This window comes from Myotis davidii, unplaced genomic scaffold (genome assembly GCF_000327345.1).
Source record: "Myotis davidii unplaced genomic scaffold, ASM32734v1 scaffold426, whole genome shotgun sequence".
NCBI classification, from domain to species: Eukaryota; Metazoa; Chordata; class Mammalia; order Chiroptera; family Vespertilionidae; genus Myotis; species Myotis davidii.
The window spans coordinates 781,449-789,468 of NW_006297287.1; positions in this window are offsets into that span (position 1 = coordinate 781,449).

An 8,020-nucleotide genomic window follows, 5' to 3' on the forward strand; every position below is an offset into this window, starting at 1 on the left:
ACTGAGCAACACCGGCTTGGGCTCAACCACTTTGCATTTTGGTGAGAGTCCTGTGGCTGCTCTGGCCAATAGGAATATCACTTTGGGCTGAAGCACAGAAGAGCAATTAGAAGTGCTCTGTGATCTCCCCTCTGCTGCCATAACAACCAGCAATGTCCCAGATGGCAGAGCCTTTCAGCCCAGGCCCTGAGCCGTGCATGTGGAGCAGAGTCACCATTCCCTCTGCTACCTGTGCTGGTCATTCAGGATGAGAGAGAAATAAACCTTGTGTTAAGCCACTGAGATCTGGGGGTTCATATGTTACTGCAGCACAGTTTAGCCTATACTACTAGAGCCAGAACAAGGGATTTAAGCATTTTCAGTAAAAAGATACTACCTGAAATTGTGGGAATGGACATATTCATTTAAGGAGAAAGTGTATGTAGATGGAGAGGAAAAGGGATCCCAGTCTAGAACATTCCCATATGCTCTCAGACACAAGGGTTCAGCAAAAGAGGAAAGCCAGGATAGTGTGGTATCTAGGATGCTAAGAGAAGAAGATGAGGTTTGAAAATAGGATCCTGCTCTAGCCAGTTTGGCTCAGTAGGTAGAGCATCAGCCTGTAGACTGAAGGGCTCCAGGTTCGATTCTGGCCAAGGGCACATTCCCGGGTAGCGGGCTCCATCCCTTACACGGGGCATGCAAGAGGCAGCCAATTAATAATTCCCTCTCATCATTGATGTTTCCATTTCCCTCTCCCTTCTTCTCTGAAATCAATAAAAATACATTACAAAAAAAAAAGCTTTAAAAGTAAGATCCTCAGAGTTTAAATCCTGAATACCTGAGCATAAGGGCTGCTTTGCAGCATGTGTAGACATGGCGATGACAGTGTGATTCCCTAGATTGCTGGCTGTAAGAGGGAGCCTGTGTTGTGATTTCTTAGAAGGAAGTCATGGGTGGAGCACAACCCACTGTAAAAATGCTATATTGATAAAGTATTTCCAGCCAGAGGAATTTTTTCCAGGTTCTGAATTTGGACGCATGCAGACATCTCCAAATTGGGAAGCTTTTTCTGATTCACTCCACATGCGGTTAGATGTTCCTCCTTGATATTCCCATTGTGTCCACAGGATGCCTCTAAGGATTATTATATTGCAATTTAAGTGTCTGTTTCCTCAGATAATCATCTCCTCCAGGATTCCCCCCAGTGCTTACAGTGGTATCTGCCACAAAGCCGATCCTGTGTGTTAGTTCAATGAATGAACAGTCTTGCCTGGCACTTGGCAAGATCAACCCCCAGGAACGCAAAGTGATAAGGGTGTTGGTTGTCACAAACATAAGGCGATACGTGTTTCTGTTAATGTCACATGACCAAAGGATGCCTAACCCCAGGTTCAGGTTCTCACATACCTCCTCCATCACCAGGTACTTACTGGATGCCTGCTGTGCACCAAAAATGTTCATTGAAGGGGAAGAAAAGAATTACCTACCTTAGTTTCTACACTCTGGGAAATAACAGTGCAGTTAGGAGGGCTAGGCTAAGGCTATGAAAACATTTGAGAACGGTTCATGGCACAGACAATGAGCATTATAAGAGCTTGGTAAAGGAAAGCAATAGATAAATGTGAAAGGAAATTAGATTTAGGAAAATTTCTTAGAGAAGGTGGGAGTTTAAGGAAAGGTCAGGTCTGCCAGGCTGTGGAGGGAGACATGGAGAGGTCCTGAATTAGAGTGTAATTGACTTTGAAAGGACAAACGAGGAGATCCCAGAAAACAGAGGAAAGGATGTTATTGGACAATGACAAGAAACATGGATGAAAAGGTAAGGTGAGGCCATATTAGAAAGGATTTTCAAAAGTCAGTAAACTAGTCATTTATGTCATTCATTCATTCATTCATTCATTCATTCAACATTTATGGAGTTCCTGCCATATGCCAAGCGCTATTATAAGCATGTAGTATGCATGTGTGTATGTGTACTCGCACATAGTCCTGACCTCATGGAGCTTACATTTTTGATGAGAGGATAGATAATAAGCATTGAAACAACTACCTAGTAAAATTTCAGATTGTGATAAGTGCTGTGAAGCAAAGTAAGATAGGAGGAGATACGGAGAGGTGGAACATGCCATTTTCTATCGGGGAAGGTCCGGAAAGGCTTTTGGAAGGAGTTGATAATTATGAAGGGACCAAGTGACAAGATAAAGAGAATAGTAGGTTCCTGGGAGTCAAAGTAATGTGACAGAGTATATCAGGAAGATAACAATACAGAGAAAGGCGGGAAGTCAGTTAGCTTGCAGCAAGAACATGGTATAATTCAGAATCCAAGAAGAATATGCTAGAAAGCTTTAGTTACACAAGGTTCCCTTATATAAAGTTTCTTTTTAATATATGTATTGGGGATTTTTTATTTCCTCGATAATGGGATATTATAGTTCAAACGGTTAAGAAATAAGAAAAACCTCTTCCATCCATGTACCACATTCATGAACACTGTAGCTTGTGATCTGCTAACAGCACTGTCTGTTTCAATGTTTTTGTCCTTCCTCCTGTAAAGGGACCTGCTGCCATCAGATAGATGGGTGTCCTTGGAAAACAAAAATAGAAGGTGTGGGCTCTCCTGCCCATCTTGTCAAAGTCAGGCCTGTGAGTATTGCGTGGCTTTGAGCCCAGCAGAAGAGGAGCAGGGTTGCCAAATCTTTGTATAATAACAAGCTCCAATCTACATAACACCTGGTCTTTACAAACCCCGTCATTATGAATATGATCCAAGTTGTCACTCCAGGGGTTTGATTATTTCCACATTAGTCAGAGTTGTTTCTCATATGTATGGAATTGCCTGCCTGTGTTCCCTTGTGGAGTGTGAATCTGGTGACTGCCTCTCCTGATTTTGCCGTGGCTCAGTGATGCTAGAGAGCAGTAGGGAAGAAGGGATTGTGGTAACCCTCGATCTCTTGGTCAATCAATATTATTGGAGGATGAGCAGCAAAATGAAGAACTCAATTGCTGTGCCTGGAAGGGTATTCTAGGACAGGGCACAGACACTGAGGTCCCAGAGCTGGCCAGAGGGGGAGCTCAGCTTATCCACAATACACATGTATAACAAGAAACAGACCTAAGGTCCAGTAACTGAGATAGAGAATTAGTGGAGGTGGGAAGGCAGAAGCAGAAATGAAGAGGTAAACAGATAGCCATCAACATGTATGGTTCTCTCCCTCTCCATGACTCTTCTGCTTTGATTGTTGTCTCTGAACAGCATGTGGATGATCTTTTAAAAATTGAAATTAACATATCATTTGTATATATATATATATATATTGCACCCATTTAAAACTGTACAATTTGAGTGATGAAAAATTTATGCATTATTGTAACTAAAACTAAAATTAAAACATAGAACATTACCAACCCCTTAAAATGCCAAATTAGATCACATCACTCACAGAGTTAAAACAACCCATTGGCTTACAAGGATAAGAGAGCTCTGATTTTGATATTGACACATCAAAATCCTGGCCTGCCTTTCCTCCTCTCCCTGCTGGTCACTCTTCCCCAGGCTCACTAGTCTCCAGCTACTTTGGGTTCTGGTAGGTTCTTTGTGAACCAAGCTCTTAAAGCCACAGGGTCTTTGGTCATGTTATCCCTGTGTCCCCCCTTCTTGCTTGATTTTTACTTATGTGAGATGCAATGCTGTCTTAGTGGTGACAAATGTACACACTACAGACTGCCTGGCCAGATCCTAGCTTTTCTACCTATCATCTGTGTGACTTTGAGTAGCTGACTCTCTATGCCACTATTGTAAAATGGAGTTGATAATAGTACCCGCCACATGGGCTGGTTAGAATTAAATGATACATGTAAAAGACTTAGCCCAATGCTCAACATCTAGACAATTTTCAATAAAGGCTACCTGTTATTGTATTTGGGCCTCTGCCTAAATATCATTTTCTCTGAGAAGCTTTGCCTGAACCTGATCCTTTCTTTCTATTCCCCTCTATTGCATTCCTTTTCTGCAAAACCCATTTCCTTCATCCTGTGTGTTTATAATCATTTGTGTATCTGTTTATTGTCAGATGCTCCTGTAAGATTGTAAACTCCATGATAGCAAGGACTCAGCCCACTGTGTCCCTGAACAAGCAACATGTACAGTGCCAGGAACATAGCAGACATTCAATAAATGTCTTGCTGAATGAATGACTTAAGCTGTGGGTCAGCCTAAGTTAGCGAAGGTTGAGTGTCTGCTGGGAAAGCCTTGGCCCCTCAGAGAGCCTGATCTGGGCCAGAGGCCAGTGCAGCTCCACTCCACTATTTTTCAATACATTATCTTTACATTGCATTTCAAGATGTTGACACATCAAAATCAAATTACTGGACCAAGCTCAGAACTTACATTTGTATGCCAGGATTAAATGCTCCTTTTTTTGGCAGAAAAAAACCTTCAGATTCGCCATAGAATCTCATCCAACCTGGAATTGGCCTGGATGAGTCATGTAAACGAGACAGTCATGGTTTATTCCCCCTACTCAGCTGGGCCAGTGTGGGCCTGGGCACTGACTTCCTGGCTGGTGGGCCCAAGATACTGGCTCAGGATGAATTTCTCAATTCTGTTTTAAATTGGGCTTCTTTACCAACGTGCCTTCTTTATCTCTTATTTGTTTAGTGCTAATGTTTGTCTATTTTATTTAGACAGCACTTTCCCACCCAACCTTGTCAGACTGTCTGGAGAACATGGTGTTTGCAAGAGCAATGACAAATACAACCTTAATGAAGCTTTAAACTCCAGGGATATTTGGGGAGTATAGGGTTACTTTCCTCTGCGGCTTCCCCTTGGTCCTAACTAGTAACTGGGTCCCAAGAGACCTTCTCCTCCCACCCCGGCTCCTCTTCCCTCTTCCATTGTTCTGTTGTTTTGTTCCGTACTCATAGGAAGCCTGCTGGTGATTGAAGCCTTTGGCATCTCTGTGTAGAGGGTTCTGGAAATTTATAATCTCCAGCTTGTTTTTCACATTGGAACATTGATCTATTCCTTATACATTGTAATGTTACTTATTTTTTTTTAGGGCTACCTTCTTCCAAATCCTTTTTTTTGTTCACTGATTTTATAAAATCCCCCTATCCACCCTCAAACAATTTTCATTGACATGGTCTCTCTCCCTGCTTAGGTTATTCTTTTAATGTTTCTAACCTAATCTACACATTGAGGACAGTGTTTTTATTAAGGAGCAAAGTTACTATCTTGGCAAGAAACTCATATTATTATTATAATATGTATTTAAAACTTAAATGGGGAGTTTGAGCCAGAAATTTCTGCCTTTCCTTCTCCCAGATTTGTTTGCAGTTGAACAATGTCAGAGAAATTTGGGGCACCCTATACTATTTGACGATACTGAGCTCCCTGTGGTTGGCAGAGCGCCTTAATGAAAAGCCACTGTTCTGTAGATTAGAGGAGTCAGTAAGCTAACAAAAGGTAGCAATGTTTAAAGTTCATGGCTCTTCGCATTTTAGAAATAATTTAGATTTCATTCTTATGAATTACTTACTTTTGACTTTAAGAATCCCAATGTCTAGCACATAATTACTGGATAGCTATTATCCTAGATACAAAAAAACCCAAGAGAGCAAATACAAACAATGTGATAGAGGAGGAGAGTTACATTTTCAGAATCAAACTTCTCTGTGAGCACCATAAGTGATCACTGACACAGAGCAAGGGTTAATGAGAATGGGCTGAGATATTAAATTAGAACTTATGTTGAAATCTAATTGCCAATCTGAAAAAAACTATACATACCACTGCCTCTGAAGAGGGAGAGGGACATATGTCCATAAATGACACACTCAGACGTCCTTGGTGGCCTCTCTCCAGAAGGGCTGCAAACACCATATGGCTGCTTGTGCATAGGATGTGGTCTGAAAGTGCTGCTTTGCTTCTGGGAAGACTGAAATCTGGGGATCCTGGATGTAACAGTTCAGGTAAACCAGAATTTCTTTTTCTGTTTTTTGTTTTGGCTGTTGTTCCTGAGATACTTAAATGAGACTCATTGACTATCGATCCATGTATATTGAGCTTACAATAACACATAATGGACCAGTTTTTCTTTCCTCGGGCTTACAGGATTGGCGCGTTATTTCTTGGGAGCACTAAATCATGGCCTAGGATTTGGGGGAATAGTCTAGGATCTGGATGGCAGCTGATTTATTTTCAAGAGTGATGTCAGAAAGAAAAGCTTAACTGGGGTGGGATGGCAGTAGCTCACGGGGAGAATAGCAACGGCTGTTTTAAATATTAAGTAAAGCAGGCCCCAGCCCTTGTAGCTCAGTTGGTGGGAGCACTGTTCTATGCACCAAAGGGTCAAATGTTTGATTCCTGGTCAGGCCACATAACCCGGTTGTGGGTTCAGGGTGCGTCCTGGAGGTAACTGATTCATGTTTCTTCCTCACATTGATGTTTCTCTCTCTTTCCACCTCAGGAGAGGATTTAAATATTAAGTAAGGCGGGTTCCCTTTCCCACTCTCTGAATCCATTCCCACACAAAGTGGATCAGAACCCCTCACATGGTCTTCATGTTCCCCTTTTCAATGGCCGGCACCTTCTTTTGATTTTTGTGTGTGACAGCCCTCACTGCTCTCTTTATCTCTTTAATTTAATTTGCTCTGACATCAAGCTTTAATTTTCTCATGAGTATTTTGCTTCCTTTTAAGCACCCATGGCGCGCCAAGCATTGGATAAAATAGAAAAGATACAAACCTTGCTGTCCCTGGACTCACACATTAAAAGCAATATGACAGGCAAAATATCCCGCCATTGGCAAGGGGTAGTCCTTATGTTTTTTTTCCCTTCCTCCCTTTTAAAGAAACCTGTCTCTCTGAACAAGCCTAAGAAGTTCTCTAGATCCAAGTTATCAAAAACCAGGAGGGTTTGGAACCAGTGTCAGAGAGTAAGCAGAGGACTCCCAGAGTCTGACTCTGCTCCCAGCCTGCCCTCTTGCTCTCTGCCCTCCTGCCCTCCTGCCTCACCTGGGCAGGCTCCCTCTCCACCCCACCCCCCAGGACCACCCAGGAGCCAAAGGCGTTCTCCCTCCCACCTCCACTTCCCTGGCACCTCCCACATCGAGGGACTGCAAACCGGGGGAGAAGAGGTTTGCTCAGGTTCTGGTTTGCGAGGACTGGCAGCCTCTGGGAGCCCCTGAACAAGGGGAAGTCCAGGCAGGTGAGGACCCAGCTCCCGGTGTCCCCCCAGAACCACCCCCAATTTCCCCGTTTCTCCCTTTTCTACATATTCCACTAGGATCTGTGTTTTCCCCTGTAACGCCGAAGCCCTCTCATGCCTGCCGGGACTGCAGAGGGACACCGGGTACACTGATGCTGTGTCTGTGTCTGCCTCTAGCGTGTGTAGGAGTGGCGGGGCCAGAAACTGGGAGTAAAGCATCCCCACTCTGTCTTCCTCCTAACCCACCCCCACCCCCTCGCAGCCCCTCACTTCACGGTTCTTGCGCAAAGTGCTCGCCCCTGTTTCTGGCGTCAGCGGCTTGGGCACCCCAGGCTCAGGTCAGCTGGGGGATCCCCACTCAATGGGTCCGCACCTGCACCCCAAGCTTCAAAGTTGTGAAAAACAGCGTCTGGGAGCGGAGGAGCCAAGGCTGTGGCCAGCCGTGCCAGCGGCTCTCCCCTGGGGGGAGAGGGTGCCCGGGCTCTTAGAAGGGGCAGCAGAGGCGGAGGGGTGGAGGGGAGTGGGTGGGCTGGTGGGGACCAGCTGCGGGGGAGGCCAGGAGCAAGGTGGCACCCCGCAGCCTGGGAGCCGGCTCTGGGGACGCACCAGGCAGCCAATGGCTGAGCAGAGTTGTACAGCAGATGGCGTCCGACTGCGCTGTTCCTTCCTCGTCCTCCTCCTCCTCCTCCTCTCGCTTCAGTGCTGAGGAGCCAGAGTCGCCACCGGGTTGCCAGAAGCTGGCATGGGTGGTCTCCCGACACACACCACCATCTTTCTGGCACTGGGGAAGCTCGGGGCGAGGTGGCTCCCGGAGGCTGCGGTGTCTCGGGC